This window comes from Gossypium arboreum, chromosome 2, assembly GCF_025698485.1.
Source record: "Gossypium arboreum isolate Shixiya-1 chromosome 2, ASM2569848v2, whole genome shotgun sequence".
NCBI classification, from domain to species: domain Eukaryota; kingdom Viridiplantae; phylum Streptophyta; class Magnoliopsida; order Malvales; family Malvaceae; genus Gossypium; species Gossypium arboreum.
The window spans coordinates 1,888,546-1,907,144 of record NC_069071.1 but is presented as its reverse complement, the minus strand read 5'-3'; positions in this window follow the sequence as shown (position 1 = coordinate 1,907,144).

The window sequence follows — 18,599 nt, the reverse complement described above, 5'->3', positions numbered from 1 at the left end:
ATTCTTATTTGTACAAATGGTACTTCGAGCTTGGAACGAGCATGAAGAAATTAACGATTAATAGAAATACTCCAACACTCCACCTTTGTCATATATTCCATACATCACACTAGATAGATATCATATTCATGGAATACGATTCACTTTCAAGATGCCTTGGTGGTGAAATGGTAGACACGCGAGACTCAAAATCTCGTGCTAAAAAGCGTGGAGGTTCGAATATATTCTATTTATCTAGTTATCTAGAAATGTATTTTTTTTTCAATTGAAAATTCCCAATAATAATAATTCTTATTAGAATTAGGGGGTAGGTTTCATGTCAATGGCAAAATACCTCATTTGTTGCAAAAGCTTGAACCCAATTCCTACAGTGATGAATACAAGCGCAATTGAAATTCCTGGGGAGTTATACATTTGTGTATTGATAAGACCATTCACTATTTCCATCGAATTGAGTATGATTGTATGTGTGATAGCATCTACTATACCAGGAATATCAATGAACCCGATTATTGCAATTACTCAGGAATGCCAAAATAGGAATAGCACTTGATATTATTAGAAATGCCCAGAAAATATCATATTCGTAAAGCAGAAACATAGACGAACTCCTATGAATGTGAAAAATAGATCGGATTAGTCGCTTCCGCATAAAAACATTCCTCCTAGAGTAGTCATAATCTGAATAATGTAAACTCTGCTATAGCCATTTCAGACATTCAATGTACTCTACGGATAGAGGAATACATAGAGTTGAACATAGTAAAATAAGAAATTGAAAGATTTCGTTGAAATTGTTCGTTTGGAAATTTCCTGAAAAGCTAAAGATCCATGGATAAAGATAGAAAAGTGTATTTCTAATCGTAACTAAATCTTCAATTTTTTTTTATGGGATAGATTGAAGCAAAATAGCTATTAAACGAAAACTTTGGTTTACTAGAGACATTTACATCTTGTTTTAGCTCGGCGAAAACAAAATGCTTTTCCTAAGGATTTTCTCAAATAGAAATAGAAAAGCACTTCGAATTATTGATTCATCGCCAAAGATGGCTTAGAACCAATAGTTCATTATCTAATGGATTTTTCCGTTCTAATACTCCATCCGAGAGTTATCAGTATTTATCAAATCTGTATTAATTCAATTCAATGGTGCTAATGCATCATTGAATTGAATTAATAAATATTCAAATAGATAGAATAGATAGAATTCGAATATCAAGCGGGTAGCGGGAATCGAACCCGCATCATATCCGAATCTAAATTGCTCTTTTTTTGTTTTTAATAACCTTCTTTCTAACAGTCAAGTATTGGAGAAAATGTGATTCTTGCTTTTGAAATTTATATAGAATCTTTGAAAAAGACTTCTTCCTCATAAAAAAGACTTACTGTCTTTGGGATCTGATGCTACACCGCTGCTCAATAACTTAGGGGATTGGCTCCTAATTGCTCCGCATATAGTTCCTCTAACTACATTTTCTAAACGAACCAGAGCCAATCCGAATTGATCTGTAAGAGATCCACTACAGAACGAATACGCTTATTTTTCAAATGATTCATATCGTCAAGTGTACCCATTCCAAATTTCATTCCAATCAAACGATCCGCAGAGGAGAAAGGTTTCCCATTACTTAGCCGGAAAGATATGTGGTCATGAAATAGGGATTAAGTGATTCTTGTGAATCTAATTCATTGAAATTCCATCCAGTAAAACGGAAGAATTATAAATCTCCAAAATAATAGATAAGAATATCGCAAATAAAGCCATTGCGACACCCATCAAAGGAGTCGTTCCCCCAAACTCGAAAGAAAAATCATTATTGATGGTCCAAGACCATACATATTGATAGATAGAACTTCCATTTATTTGCTGAATAGACAGATCGAGCGAAAAAATCATAACTATACTTAACAATAAAATAGTGGGAAAAGCCCATATACGACGAAGATTTTTTGTTGCCGTCGGAAAAAGTAGGAGTCCCATTCCTATTAAAATAGGAATGAGAAGTGGAACAAAAGGTATGATCCATGAATATTGATATGCATGCTCCATAAAAACTTTTTTGTTATTCTTTCTTAATTAATCGTTTCTGATTCACCGGCTCTTATCTCTTTTCATTGAAAAGGAGCAATAATTTTTAGAGTAGTTCCCTCATTTACTGCGACTTGACTAATGATTAAACTGGCTTCATTGAAACCCCTATTGTGATGAGCATTTGCTGCTGCAGAATAAACCAATTTTAAAATGGGATAACATGCTCGATAAGGCATGAGTTCTAGTATCATAAGTGTTTCTTCGTAGGAACGTCCACGAATCTGATCAATTATTCTTCGTGCTTTGTGAGCAGACATACATATATGTTGACCTAAAGCGTATACTTCGTCTAAAGTTGTATCATACCAAATCCCATCAATCGAATCATTTTTTCAAGAAATACGAGACATCTAAGTTATACAAGTAAAGAGATCTATTCATTGATAAGAAAAAGAAAAAACGTGAGCGGTGATTGGATTGATGAGAAAATAGAATCCTGGGTCGCGAACATTGATTCGATTGATGATAAAGAAAGAGAACTGCTTGATTTAGATCGGGAGAATCGTACAGTTTTATGAAACCATGTGTATATGGCTCGAATCCGTAGTCAATCCTATTTCCGATAGGAGCAGTTGACAATTGAATCCAACTTTTTCCATTATTTTTGTATCCGTAATAGTGCGAAAGGAAAGCCTGGCTCCAAGTTGTTCAAGAATAGTGGCGTTGTTGAGTTTCTCGATCCTTTAACTTAGGATTAGTCAGTTCTATTTCTTAATGGGGGTAGGGAAGGGATATAACTCAGCGGTAGAGTGTCACCTTGACTTGTTATAATCCCCCCTGTAATACTCCAACCGCCCCATGAATTGGTTATTCCTAAACGAGTCATGAAGGGTATAACAAACATACCTTGTCTCCACATTGGATCAAAAACGGGATCGGAGGGATCAAAAACGGCTAATTCATATAAAGCCATTGAACCGCCCAACCAAAGAACCGAGCCGTATGCATTATATAAACAGAAAGCAAGTTTAACGGGATCATTCAATACGACAAGATGAACACGATACCAAGGCAAACTCATGGAAATACCCCTTTATCAACGAAAAATAGACACTATGTAACTTTATTGCATTGGAATACCTCCCCTTTTCGGTGGATTCTTTCGGAGAAAGGATTAATATTTGTTATATTCCATTAGTAATTAAGGGAAGAATTTGACTCAGAAGAAAAAAGAGAAGCAGATCTATTCTATACCCGATAAGTATCAATACGCAATGGAGGTTGATCCTATTTTTTATGAATGAACGCATCCCTATTTGTTCATCATTCAAAGGACCTATTGGTAAGAATTCTCTTTCATTCATTCTGTCTTTCTTTATTTTATGGCCTTATTCTATCTATGTATAAAATATGAGGCCAATATTATTAAGACCATTATTACGCTTCCAGATCAAAGTACTATGTCAAATTCTGAAAGCAATATTTGCCACCTTGTCATTCTTCCATTTAGTGTTGTTGACTCTATCATGTACTTTAATGGATCAAGTTTTGAAATTAACCAAGTCATATGATATAACATATATTAGGTCAACCTTTGAGGCGTCCAAATTAAAGCACAACACAATTTCTCAATTGGCGAATATCTCATCTCACACTCTGTGAATTTCTTGCTGAGGTAGTATATCGCCTTCTCTTTTCTTCCCGACTCGTCATGTTGGCCAAGCACACATCCCATAGAATTACTAAACACTGATAAGTATAGAATTAATGGTCTATCTGGACTAGGCGGAGATAACACTGGAGCATTTAACAAGTATTGCTTAACCTTATCAAAAGCATTCTGGCATTCCTCATCCCAAGTACCTTGGTTGTGTTTTCTAAGGAGGCGAAATATAGGATCACATTTCTCGATTAATTGCGAAATAAACCAAGCAATATAATTCAATCTTCGAAGAAAACCGCGAACTTCCTTCTGAGTACGTAGTGGAGGCAATTCTCGTATGGCTCTAACCTTGTCTGAGTCAACTTCTATTCCCTTTTCACTGACCACAAAGCCCAATAACTTCCCCGACCTAGCTTCGAAGATGCACTTTGCCGGATTAAGCTTCAACTGAAATTTCCTTAATCTCAGGAACAACTTCCTCAAGACTTCAATATGCTCCATTTCTGTTCGAGATTTAGCAGTCATGTCATCAACATACACCTCAATCTCCTTATGCATCATATCATGAAATAAGGTCACCATAGCCCTTTGATATGTTGCCCCTGTATTCTTTAGTCCGAAGGGCATTACCTTGTAACAAAAGGTGCCTCACAGTGTTATAAAGGTGGTTTTATCCATGTCCCCAGGATGCATCTTTATCTAATTGTACCCTGAAAAGCCATCCATAAAGGAGAACAACGAATATCCCGCTGTATTATCCACCAAAGTGTCGATGTGCAGTAAGGGAAAGTTGTCCTTTGGGCTAGCTTTATTCAGATCTCTATAGTCAACACACATTCGTACCTTTCCATCCTTCTTAGGGACAGGCGCAATGTTGGCCACCCATTCTGAATACTTAACCTCTTGTAGGAATCCAGCATCAAACTACTTTTTGACTTCATCTTTTATTTTCAGCATAATATCAGGCCTCATCCTTCGCAATTTTTGTTGGACTGGCTTGCAATCTTGTCTTATGGGGAGGCGATGTACTACGATATCAGTATTCAAACCCGGCATATCCTCATATGACCATGTAAAGATATCTTTGAATTCCAGTAGTAGCTCAACAAGGCCTTGTCTCATTTCCTTAGAAATATGTGTGCCAATTTTCACCTCTTTCCCTTCCCCCAAGGCTACATTCTCTATTGCCTCTTTCTCACGGGGTAGGATTTGTTTCTCTTCTTGTTTCACCATTTTCAATAGATCTGGAGACATATCGCAATCTTTATCATCTTCAAAATCCTGAAGTTCTTCTAAACACATGTCTTGCTCAAAAGAGAATCTAGGATTTGTAATATCAGTGCTCATGTCATTGATATCTAGGGACCTACGGGGTACAAAAGAATGTACAAAGAATAAATGAATTTTTGGAACGTTTTTTTTTTATGTTATGAATGAAATGAAAGAATGTAAAGGTTAAAAGAATATTGAATGGTATAGAATATTCATTTGAATTGATAACAAAAGTTACATTTTATTAAAATGTAAATATCTGAACATGACCCTATTTTACAAATGAAATCTTACTACTCCTAGGCTTTAGAGCAATAAGAGTGTTCTGGAAATTACTCTGAAGAATTTTTAAAAACTATAGGAAGTTCCTCTGCAACCCAATTATTCAAAGACCTTCCCAGTTCGTAAGGGCGAATGCCCTCAAGGTTTCCTCGTTCAAACTCTTCATTATACACAGCATTAATATAACAACCTCCTTCTTCAAGCAACCCTCCTTTAGGGTGAATTATCCCTCCGAATACAAAGGTTTGGGTTATATGGGGGAATGTCATCGATTCCCACTCTACTTCTTTTTCGGTTAAACGCGCCCTTCTCCTTTCTTGACGCTTCTCCATTTCCCTCCTCCTTTGCTTTTGATCTGGCCTGAAACCCAAACCAAAACGGTCTCTCTTCTCCTTTAACTCTGGAATTTGAATCCCTCCTTGAAGATATCTTCCCAATCCTTTTCCTGGCAAGGCTCCTCTTCCCATTGTCATTTGCAAACCCATCCTTGTAGTTCTGGATATCTTGGGCACCGGCACCTCATTCCCCTCTGAAATGAATGTTGCGTTAACGAATTCTAATGAATGGAAAGAGTATTCAATTGCCTCCTCGTTTGCTTCTGCATAGGGTGTACTACTGGTAACTGTCGCTATAATGTCCTCCTCCGCATTTATAGTGACCAACCGTCCATCAGCTACTAACTTCAATTTTTGGTGTAGAGATGAGGGCACCGCTCCTGCTGAATGTATCCAAGGCCTCCCCAACAGGAAATTGTAAGAGGGCTTGATGTCCATCACTAAAAAGTCCACCTCATACATGTTTGGCCCAATCATCAAAGGAATGTCGATTCTTCCCATAACCTTCCTTTTTGTGCCGTCAAATGCTCTCACTACATTATGACATGTTTTTCATGTGAGAACTATCTACGGGCAATCTGTTCAATGTCGATAATGGCAAGACATATAAAGCTGATCCATTATCAATAAGCACACTTGGCAGTGTATACCCCTTACAACGAGTGGTGATGTGTAAAGCTTTAGCTGATCCCATGCCACCAGGTGGGATTTCATCATCATTGAAATAGATGAAATTGTCAGTACTTATGCTACTAACCAATCGATCCAACTTGTTGACGGATATATCATTAGTAACATAAGTCTCATTGAGCACCTTCATTAATGCTTCTCGATGTGCCTCTGAACTTAGAAGCAAAGCCAACACTGATATACGAGCTGGTTGTTTGCGCAATTGTTCAACCACGCTGTACTCACTGTGTTTTAAGAATTTTAAAAATTCTTTGGCTTCTTCTTCCTTCACTGGCTCATTAACCAGTGTCTCGGTCCCTTTTCCTTTGTCTAAAGCTTTTGCTTTTGCAGGCTCAACTTTGATGCCTTCTGCATTGTAGCGCTTCCCACTACGTGTGTAAGAACCCTCACATTGATCTTCCTTAGAAGCACTAGCTACATCCTCCTTCTCCGACATTGACACATGGCAGTTATAATTCAAAGGTACCCTCTTGTTATCCTTATAAGGAAAGGAAATAGGTTTATGAATGATGACTTTCGGTACCGTTGGTGTTTCAACTTCATTACTTCCTAGTAAAGAAATAATAATCCTCGGCCGATTTTGATTCTTCGGTGCACCTTCTAATGTGCATATATGTCCCTCATTTGAGCTAGCTTCATAAAATTCTAGCTCTTTGTTGTCCATAAGGCTTTGTACCAAGGCCTTAAACTCGTGGCATTCCTGGATCTCGTGCCCCTCTTCAGTATGGAACTCACAGTAGTCTCTTGCTCTTTTATTCCTCTCTTCAGAGATTATCATCTCTCTTTTCACCATTTCTTCCCAAATCATTTTCATCGGCGTTCTCATCTCAGACACGCCCTCTTTAATCCTTCTCATACCCGTATCCCCAACTACATTTACCCCTGATCACCATGATTTGGCAACGGGTTCTCTGTACTAAGGGTGTCGTCAAATTTTACGACCCCCATCTTTTTTAGTCTTTCCACTACCTTCTTAAAACCAGTGCAATTTTCAATTGAATGCCCCGATATCCCCACATGGTACTCACATTTGGCGTTTGCATCATACCATTTGGGATATGGGGATTGTAACGGTTTCAAATGAAAAGGGGCTATTGCATGCGCATTAAATAAACTTTGATAAAGCTCCCGATACGTCACTGGGATAGGCGTAAATGAGACATTTTTCAGAATTCTGTCTCGAACCAGATCCCTGCTTTTGAGAATCTTGTTGCCCAACCGTAGTTACTCTGGGCTGACTAACCGTAACCACTTTTGAATTATAGCTACTCGTATTATTCACCTCATTATCCTTCCTTCTTGAGGCTGATCTTTTAGTAGCTTCCCCCTCTATCTTGCCGCCTCTTATGGAGTTCTCAATCATTTCTCCCGCTATAACTATATCGGCAAAACTCTTGGTGGTACTTCCAATCATGTGGGTAATGAATGGGGCCTTTAAAGTGTTGATGAACAGCATGGTAGTTTCTTTCTCCAAGAGCGGTGGTTGAACTTGCATGGCAACCTCCCTCCACCTTTGTGCATATTACCTAAAGCTCTCATTAGGCTTCTTTTCCATATTTTGTAAAGTGATTCTATCAGGAGTCATGTCAGTCACATGATTATATTGCCGCATAAAGGCTTGCGCTAAGTCTCTCCAAGAACCGATCCTTGCGCGACTTAATTGATTCACCTAGCCGCTGCCCCAACCAAACTATCCTGAAAACAATGGATCAATAATTGATCATTGTTTACATAACCAGTCATCTATCTGTAGAACATGGTGATATGGGTTTCTGGGCAAGTAGTACCATTGTACTTCTTGAATTCCGGCATTTTGAACTTATGGGGAAACACCAAATCTGGGACCAGACTCAAGTCTTTAGCATCAATTCCCTGACGATTATCAGCGTTTTCTAGTACCTTAAATTTCTTCTCTAACCATCTGCAATGTTCCTCTAATTGCCTTGATGATTCGAGTCTCATCTCTTCCCTCTCAACTACATCTAGATCAGGTATAACTGGATTGGCAGGGTTGTCTCCAAGGTTGAATCTCGAACCAGTTTGAAAGTTCATGGGTATTCCAGCATCGACTTGTCTCTGTTGAGGCCTTATTGTGACGGACGACCCTCGGGGATATGCCTCAAGTTGAGTCTGCACATGAGGCGGAGTAAAACCAGGAGGATGACCCTCGTTATCCTCCTCAGTGGTAATCATAGGGGCCTTTCCTTTATCCATTGTCCCCCTCAATAGCTGAGCTATCTCAGCCATCATATTCCTTTGAACTTCCAACATTTAATCCTTCATCTCCTGTTGGATATTTGCTAATTGCTCCTGCAATTGCTCCTGCATTTCTTTCTGAATCTGCTCAAGTCTTTGATCTATATTCTTTGACTTAGCGCGTGTACAGTAAGGATGTGTTGCTTCTAAATTTTCTTTCTCTTACTCTCTTTCTCTCTATTAATTTTAGCTAATTAGGGTCTTTGTATAAATTTGGATGCATATGATGCGATGAGATGCAAATGCATGAATGTAAAAAGATGCCGATTCTGATTCAATTTCTTTTAGAAAACGCTACTTAAGAAACAAAAATCTTTACACAAAATGGATTACAAGTACGCATTTTCCCTCAGGCCCAAAGTTTTAACCCTATTCAATAACAAAGCTAACTCTAGACCTCTATCTGACACTAACTCATACTTTGTACTTAACACATTAGCTTGCGCCGCCAGGTCTTGCAAATGATCAGCAACCTCTCGAATCTGTGCTATAGCTTCTCCCATTAGGTAGTCCCTATCTCTGACTTGATCCTGAAAATGGTGAAGCTTTCCCTTCCAATGTTCTTTTCTTGCCTCGAGCTGCTCAATTTGTAGCTCACAGTCCTGTAGTGCTGCTTCCAACCCTCTAATATTGTGTTTCATTTCCTCGATCTTATCTAGGCTTGCCTTTAACTCGACCACAGAGTTACGACTTCGGTGATGATGAAGGGATCGTCCCAACTCAGTTACCTTAGTTTTTAATCCTTGATTCTCCTTTTCTAGGGCCTGATTACGCGACTGCATCTCTTGGAACTTCTTCTCCTAATACTCGACTTTGGCTTTTTCTTCTTGAACCTCTTGTTGCCACTGCTCTGAAGACTTCCCCAATCCAGCTCTCTTTAATGATTGTTGTGTCTTCTTATACTGTGTCTTCAAATCATCTCAGTCTTCCTCAATCTTCCTCTTTTCTTTCCTTACTTTTTTAACCTCGATTTTCTAAACATCGACGTCTAAACTTAGGTACATCTTCTCCTCCTCGAGCCTCTCTATCTTTCTTCCAAGCTCCAAACTCTTCCTTTCGAACTCTTGCTTTATGACCTCTAACTCTAATGGAATCACTCGTAAATTCTCCTCCATTGATCAAGCAGCCTCCAAACTCGGTCTAAAGATGTTATCATTGACTCTCTTACTAAACCACCCTTTGTATTCAAAAGTTGTCGTCGGTCCTTTAGTCAGAATCTTCACACAGCAAACCTTTTTCCAAGCCTCGGAGATTTCTCGCATCTTCTTCTTATAATGATCCCCTTTATATGAGAAGTCACTCTGAGCTAACCCTTGTGTTGCTGGTATAAACTGCTCTATCTTATATTGCCTTAGGACAAGTAATGGTGCATAACCAACAACCCCCCAAATTCCAGGAAGAGATACCCAGTCAAAGTTCCCGCAACGATAAAGAATTTCGCTAGGAGTCATCCAAGGGGCTTTCCACATAACATCTTCTTCTCAGAGGTTCTGAAACATTTCTATCCACCTTTCCTCTATAATGTCATCCCTCTTCAGTGTAGCTGCTGCTTCCTTTAGTGTAGAATAATCCTTAAAGAACACTCGGCAGGAAACCTTATCAACCCTCCAAAAATGACTATGGAACCAAACTAACATCAACTGTGCACATCTAATAAATCTACCTTCCCCAGCTCTCCGACACGCACTCAAAGATCTAAACGTCTCGGCTAGGATTACAGGCACAGGTGTGTTCTGTTTACTAGTTCGATCGAATAAATCTGCAACTGCCTCATCTATGTGCCCCATAGCTTTTGGGAAAATCATCAATCCATACATACTTAAGGCCAAGACATCAACCCTCTTCTTCACATCTGGGTGTGCTAATATCAAATCCCTCAAACCTGCCCACGGAATGCATTTGTTATCACCCTTTTGTTGGATTCGAGTTGCGGCCCACTGTTCACTCACCCCCTGTAATCATCATTAATTTCTTCACAAAAGTCGGGGGATTAGCAACCCTAACATAAGCTTTCTTACCTTGAATTTTTGGGCAGCGAAGCAAGGTCATATACTCCTCCAAAGTAGGGACTAAGTCTACCTCTCCAAATGTGAAACAACTATAGGCAGGGTTCCAAAACTGTACCATAGCTCGGAAGTTTATCTACCTTGATGTCTAGCAAATAGGACAGATCTCTATAATTCTGATAAAAACGCTGTTTAGCCTCGTCATCCCATTGGGCCCAAATGGCTCTCAACTCCTGAAACTCATTCTGTGTCAAATTAATACGAGTGAAGTCCCATAACTCTGAGGTATACCCCTCGGTAATACTATCTCCTTTCTCTAACTGGGTTTTCTCTGACCAGGTACAAACAGAGGCATTATCCTCCACTTTATCAAGATATTTGTTCCTCATTACAAAACTTTCTAATCTAGAAATCGAACCGTGAATCGACACCTTTAAATGTTGAGTGACATGCAATGATAGCAAAATAAAGTAAGTCAGTATCATATGAAAGTATAACACACAAGCACTTATAAGGATAGCTTACTAAAGGTTATCACTCTACTCCCTTGGGTAAGCACTTAAAGCTCACTATATGCGTTTTAGTTCTAAAGCAAGGGTACTTGAACCAGCAGATTCCTCGGTCCTCACCCATTATGGGCTCATATAGACCAAGTTCAATTCAGGGGAACACATTTCCCTATGGCCATGCAGAGATGAAAATCTCACGAAGACATAGGTACAGTATCCTGGAAGCAATCCACTAGCTCATATGGAGGTGAAAACCTCACGAAAGCGTAGCTTCTCACTCCCACTTGGGGGTACGACCACAGCGGTCATGCAAATGCAATGTGTGGAAACAAGATAACAAACATATGCAGCAAATATATGTAAAAAGATCAATATATGTAAAATTTTCCAAACTTCCGACATTAAGACAGAAAATAATCAATTTCTTGGCTTGACTCTCTTATTGGTCCCCATTGGAGTCTCCAAGCTATTGAAACCTCCTTTTAAATGGGTATTTTGAAAACGAGAGTCGCCACCAACCTTTTAAAGTGTGATTGGATCACCTTATAAAACATTTTGGTTTACAAAATTATGAGAAAACGGGCTCGAGAGTCAGTTACGTACGAGGAAGGGTTAGCACCCTCATAACGCCCAAAATTGGTACCAAATTGAATAGTTTTGTCTTAATGTCAAAAGCTTGAAAGAATTTAGCAATAAGATCTCTTTTAAAATCGTAACAATTTGAGTTGAAAATTGAAATTCTTTTGTCCCAAAAGAATGCGAACATCACATCCAGCATGATTGGACGCGATGTTCTTAAACTTTCATAACTAAAAATCATCCCGTAATTTGCAAAGTCTATTAAAAAGGATACTTTAGATATTTAGACAAACGGAAAATTGCAACCGAGCATGTTAGGGCACTATTTCCCGAATTCCTAAATACAAAAGACATTGCCTTGTTTTTAAGATTCCTTTGGATTAGATGAAATGGAATTTTTTTTATTTTTAAAATGTTGATGCATTTAACCTATTACAAAAGGTCAATATTGGATTAATTAAACTACATACTTTAACATTTCATACAAATATAATGTGGAAAATGGTAAATACGACATAAATCACAATATGCTTTAACATTTCATGCATACATAATCATAAATGACATGAATAATACACATTATCATTTCATACAAAAGTACAAAGCAAAGAAGAATAATGAATATTAAACATATATAATAATATTTCATGCGAATATATTCTTAAAATAATAACATAAAATGATCAATTTGCACGTGAATACATAATAATAAATAAATAACATGATAAATAACAAATAATTTATAAGATGAAATTAGCGTGTTAAAACAATACCTAATAAAAGAAGGATAAAAAAACAAAATGAAAACAATAAAAAATATTAAGCAATATATAAGTAATAAAAATTTTAAAAATATATATTATTTAATAGTAGCTTGATATATTTATAAAAAAAAGATGTTAAATTAGAACAAAATTTTGTAGTAAATTTTAAATATAGACATTAAATATATATATAATAACAATATATGTATTAGTTTATAATAAGTTACAAATTTAAATTTTGATACTAATAAATAATAAATAATGAAGTAATATATAATAAAAGGAAGATAATATAGGTAATAATATATAATAATATATGATATGTAATAAAAATATAAATAAAATATAATGAAATATAATAATATGATAACTGTCATATAAATAAGGATAATATATATATATACTATTATTTAATAATAATTAAAAAATTAAAATTTTACACAATTAATGAATAATAAAATAATACATAATTTATAATAAAATAAAAATAAAAATGCAAGGAATAATATATATATAGTAAAACATATAATGTATAATAAAATTTATAAATAAAATGTATAATAATAAAAATAATATAATGAATAATATATAAATAAAAATAATATATATTATTTTATATAACTAATATTTATAAAATAAATAATATATAAGGTATTTAATAAATAAATTATGCAAAAATATTTAAAAGGATTAAAATTAAATAAAACTAGGGTTCTAGGGCTAATTTTAAAATAAAAAAATTAGGCCTAATTGGAACGCATTCAAAACTACAAGGGACTCACTGGGCAATTTGCCCTAATCCCATAAAACGACGTCGTTCCCAGAATAGGCTTTAATAGCCATTAGGACTAGATTGAATTAATCGTAGAAGACTGGGGTCAATTTAAAATAAAAACAAAATGAAATTGTAAAGATTAAAAATGCGGAAGGACTAATTGGGCAATTAGCCCATTTAAACGAAAACACGCGAATCTCATCCGGTTCTCGGGTCAACACGTGGATCCTGGGTTTAAACGGTGCCGTTTTGGTACTTATAGATTAAGCAAAAACGACACCATTTCTATTATGCTATTTAAGTCAGTTTTTTGGGCCAAAATTCATTTTAGAAACTGTTTTTTTTTTAAAAAAAGCTTTGAAACTCTCTGAAATGAGAGAGGAAAGGGCGTCCGGCTCGGTCTCCAATTGTCAAGCAAGACACCCACGCCACACGCCGCCATCAGATCAGGTGGTCAGAAGGTTAAAAACCTTTGTCTTTCCAGGCGAAACACAGGTAACCTCTTCCCTCTTTTAAATACTGATGTTTTTTTTTTTTAAAGAAACAATTCATACATGTAGAACAACAGGAAGTAAATAAAAAATGTAATTGAATCACCTTTTCCACAATGAAACTGTTCGTCTCCCTTGTGTATATGTGTATATCTGTTTATATCTATAAAATCTGTGTTCTTTTTATTGAATCTGTGTGTATATTCAAAAAAAAAAAACCGTAGTATTACAAAAGATCAAAAAAAGGGGTTTTTATAACCTTCTGTTACATTTTAGGAAAGAATCCTTTGATTTCTTTCCTTGTTTGTTTCTTTGGTTACTGTGGTTTCTTCTCCTTTTGCAGGTACCAGCGAGGAAGCTAGTAATAAACGGGCACTGACGACGGCACACCGGAGTTGATTCAAGCGTCGATCATGGAGTGATACGGAGCCTGGAATCACGGCACTTATGGTGGGTCACTGCGAGACGAACGGACGCGTCTGTTGGGGTGCTTGCAGCGCCTAGGGTTTCTGAAACCCTAGGCCTTTCTGTCTCCTATTAACGAATTGGGCCACTTGGGCCCTATGTATTTTGGGCAGCACTTGGGTACTTGGGCTTGAGCGTAACCGGGTACTGGATAATGTAGGCTGATTGGGTCTTGGGTCATTAGTTGGGCTATTGGGTTTTGGGTTTTGTTAATGGACTGTAAATGGACTTTATTTTAATAAATTTTTGTTTTTTTATTTTTATTATATTTATTTATTTTTACGGGCCCGGGTAAATTTGGGCTATTACAAAATATGCATATTTTGAAAGTTAAATTTACATGAGTTTGACTAGTATAATAATGTTGTATAATTTTGATATGAATTGTGGTATAAAATTCTTAAGAGGTATTGAATGAATGAATGAATATTTGCTAAGTTTGAATGGCATAATGAATGATATTTGATTTAAGAACTATTAGTAAATGTTTGGGCATGAAATAGATATATTTGGCATGTGAAAATAGCTTAAAAATGGTCAAAAAATCATGTTTTCACACGGCCAAGTCACATGGGCGTGTGCCCAGGCCGTGTGAAAAAGTCAGAATCTGCCCATGGCCTGGCCACACAGCCATGTTTCAGGCTACACGGGCATGTCCCAGGCCACACGGGCGTGTGCCCCTATTTCCAAGGAAAAATTTCTAAAGTTGCCAGTTTAGTCCCGAATCACTTCTAAAACATATATTGGGCCCCGTAGGCCCATATTAGGGACTTTATGATGAAATTTGATGAATATTGATTTGGAATGTAAAGTGTATGATTGGGTTTTGTATAAATGTTAGTGTATAAGTCCAGTAATATCTCGTAGCCCTATTCCGGTGACGGCGTGGGGTTAGAGGGTGTTACAAATATATTATATTAAATTATTATAATATAAAATTCTAAATTTAAATTTAAATTTTTAAAAGAAATTTGAGTTATTAGGTTTACTTTGTATTATTTTGCATCTGCAACATTTGTTCTAATATGTGCCATATATTATATGCTTCAATGGTGCTATTGAAATATATGAAGTTGTAATGTGCAAAAAGAAGTGCATACTTCCTTCACCATTGCGACACAATAACAACTTGTCATATTCAGAAGATTAACATTTTATTGAACCAAATATTTGGGTCATATTGATATTGTTGAACGATTTAAGTTCATAAATGGAGATCAATTCATTTAGAGGAACATATTTAGAAGATCAAGTTGGATCATATCATGTGTATTGAATACATTGGATCAAGGAAGTTGGAATGACTCAAAGCATTGAATACATACCAGTAACAAGTCCATTTTACTTGGTCGCTAATATTATATTATATTTAACTATTTTAGCTACTGAATAGAAGGGATTGTGATTATGTTAGAAAATTTCAAAAACCTTATATAATTGGGATAAATATAGCCTTTGAGATGCAAAAGTAATGATCTTTCATTGGGGTGTGTTAGAATTAGAACCGTTTGTTGTATTTTCTTCAAGGATAGTGGATTCATCTCGTTGAGCTATGCTCCGCACACGTAGGAAAATCGAACTATGTAAAAAAAAATTGTCTCTTGTTTACATTGTATCAGTCGCAGTTTTTGTAGAAGTGTTCACTTCTGCAGCAAGTTCTTCTCATACTTTGTTTCTTGTAGATTTAGCAACTTGTAAACGTAGCAATTGTTTCAGGTCAACAGGTACCATGAAATGGAAAGAATGTGGAATTATAAGTTCAAATTATAAAAATTTATGAAACATCAAAAAAGTTCAAGAACAATGCTAAAAATATAATGTCAAAACTTCGTTAGCGACTATTGGTGAAGGATGGGATAAGACCTCTTCAAGTGACTCAACATCAAAAGGGGATTCTTTCTTAGTCTCAAGGCTTTCTCATTTGCTAGGTCTAGGAGAAGAAGATCTTGAAGAACTCTTTGAGGCTCCAATAGGAGATGATTTGGGTCCTCCTCCGTCAGATTTCGATTGTGATGGAGAGGGATTGTTGGAGGATGGTGTCGACAACTTGTTGGAAGAGGACTTGGGGGAGGAAGCCGAGGAAGAAGATGGCGACTTTGTGGGGGAAGAAGCCTTGGAATGGGAAGCAAATGCGCCAACAATATCTATGAAAACAAGTGCAACAACAAGAAGATCTTGGCGGGCCATCTTTCTCTCTTTTTTTCTTGATAGTTTCTTATATCTGTTTTAACTTTTATTTGACGAAGTATTGATGTATGTCAATAGAAACGGAATTAAGATAAGTGAGAAATAAGAAAAGGTTATAGATATGAAGAACGAAAATATCTTTGCTTTTATTGGAACTCCAAAAGTGTTGATTTGCATCCACAAGAGTGAGATTCCAAAGTGATTAACAACAGCCGAAAATAAAATTGAAGCTAAAGAAAACTAAAGAGTAAAATATTCTAACGTACAACTAATTAACCTAACATGGTCGCAATGAAAAGAAAGAAACAAAGATGCAATACTAAATCTTGAAAACAAATTTACCCAGGCAACTAAATTTTAGTAGCTTAATATTAATTTTGTTTTTATTTTATGCATTAATACTCTTTTCCGATGCTAATTGTTAATAAATATTTTATTCACATTCAAAATTTTAATTACTAATATACATTTTGAGGATTTCATTCACTATGAGTAAATAAATCTTTTATTTTGAGCTCAAGAGTAATAATAAATCAATTAGCCTATAAATAAAGCCGTAAATGAACTGATCTTGAATAAAAAAGCTCTTTATATTCATTTGTTTAATTTTAAGCTTATTCATGTTTAGTTTGTGTTCGTTAAGGATTTCAAATTTTGTTCATATTTGTTTATTTAAAATTATATGTGTTCATGTTTGTTTGTCTAATATTTACGAATATATTCATCTAATTTAATCGAACATGTTCACGAACAATGTTAATAAATAATAAACAAATAATAAATACATACACATATATTGTTTAGATATAAAATAGTCAAATATAAATATAAATAATTATATTATAAATAAAAATACAAACCAAGATAATTTTATTAATATATACTAATGGAACAATAAATGAGTTTTAAGATAATTTTTAATATATATACTAATGAAATTTTTATAAAAAATATCATTAATAAACAAACGAGGCATAAACTAGTCAATAACACACCTATGTTCATGTTCGTTTGTTTATTAAATGAACATAAAAAAATTAGTTATACTTGTTTATTTAGCTTAATAAACAAATATAAACGTAGGTTGTATAAACGTACATTGTATAAACGATACACGAATAGTTCATCGAAAGTTGAACTTATGCATGTGAGGCTTGGAAGAAGAAGAATTCGGTAACAACTACAACACCGGCGATGCCAGTGAAGGCTTTGATTTTTATAGAATTAGAAGGTTCTGGTGCAGGACTATCGTTACTAAATTTTGGGCTTTCATTATCAACGAACTCATTGTTGCTTTTAGGGCTAGAAGTAGGGGAGTCAGAAACTTCACCATCGGTAGTCGGTGAAGGAGGGGATAACACATCTTCTGGGGACTCAGCATCAGAAGAGGATCCTTTCTTAGCCTTGGGGTATTCGTTTTAGTTGGGGCTAGGAGAAGAGGAGCTTAAGGAACTCTTTGGGGCTCTAACAGGAGATGACTTGGGTGCTCCTCCACTAGATTTAGATGGTGATGAAGAGGGGCTCCTAGAGGATGATGTCGGTGAGTTGGCAGGAGAGGAAGCTGAGGAAGAAAAAGAAGAAGATGGTGACTTTGCAGGTGAAGAAGCCTTGGAAGGGGATAACGAAGGTGATGAATCGGCGACAAACGCCCCAACAATAGCCATGAAAATAAGTGCAGCAACAATATCTTGGCGGGCCATCTTTCTCTTTTGCTTCTCGATAGTTTATGATATATGTATTAACTTTTTTATTAAAATATTGAGATATAATAATATATATATATATATATATATATATATATATATGGTAGTGATTGTAGTGGTTTTCTTGTGGACGGGATTAAACCTTTAAAATCTCAAAAAAAAGAAAAAAATAATTAAGTTAACTTTTATTTTTAGGGAAATTTTTAGAAATAAAAAGCTAATTTAGTAGTTAATGTTTTGTACATACTAATATTTTTTCCTTTTAAAAGTCCACTAAACCAAATATACTAGTAACCATATTGTAACTTATAACAAAGCCTTTCAATGGTTAGAGTTCAACATTTTGTGTTCAAGAGTTTTGAGATATAAATTCTAAGCTATTCTTCAATTAAGTAATACTACATATATAATGTATTGCTTTCAACGACACATTTGAAATTATAATATGATAATAAAGGTATAATTAAATCATATTATATTATATTAGGTTAAAATTTTGTACATTGGTGGTGTATTTTTTTATTCGTAAGTAACTTTAAAAATTTGTCATGGATCTCGCTTTTAAAATTATTTATTTTTTATGATATTAC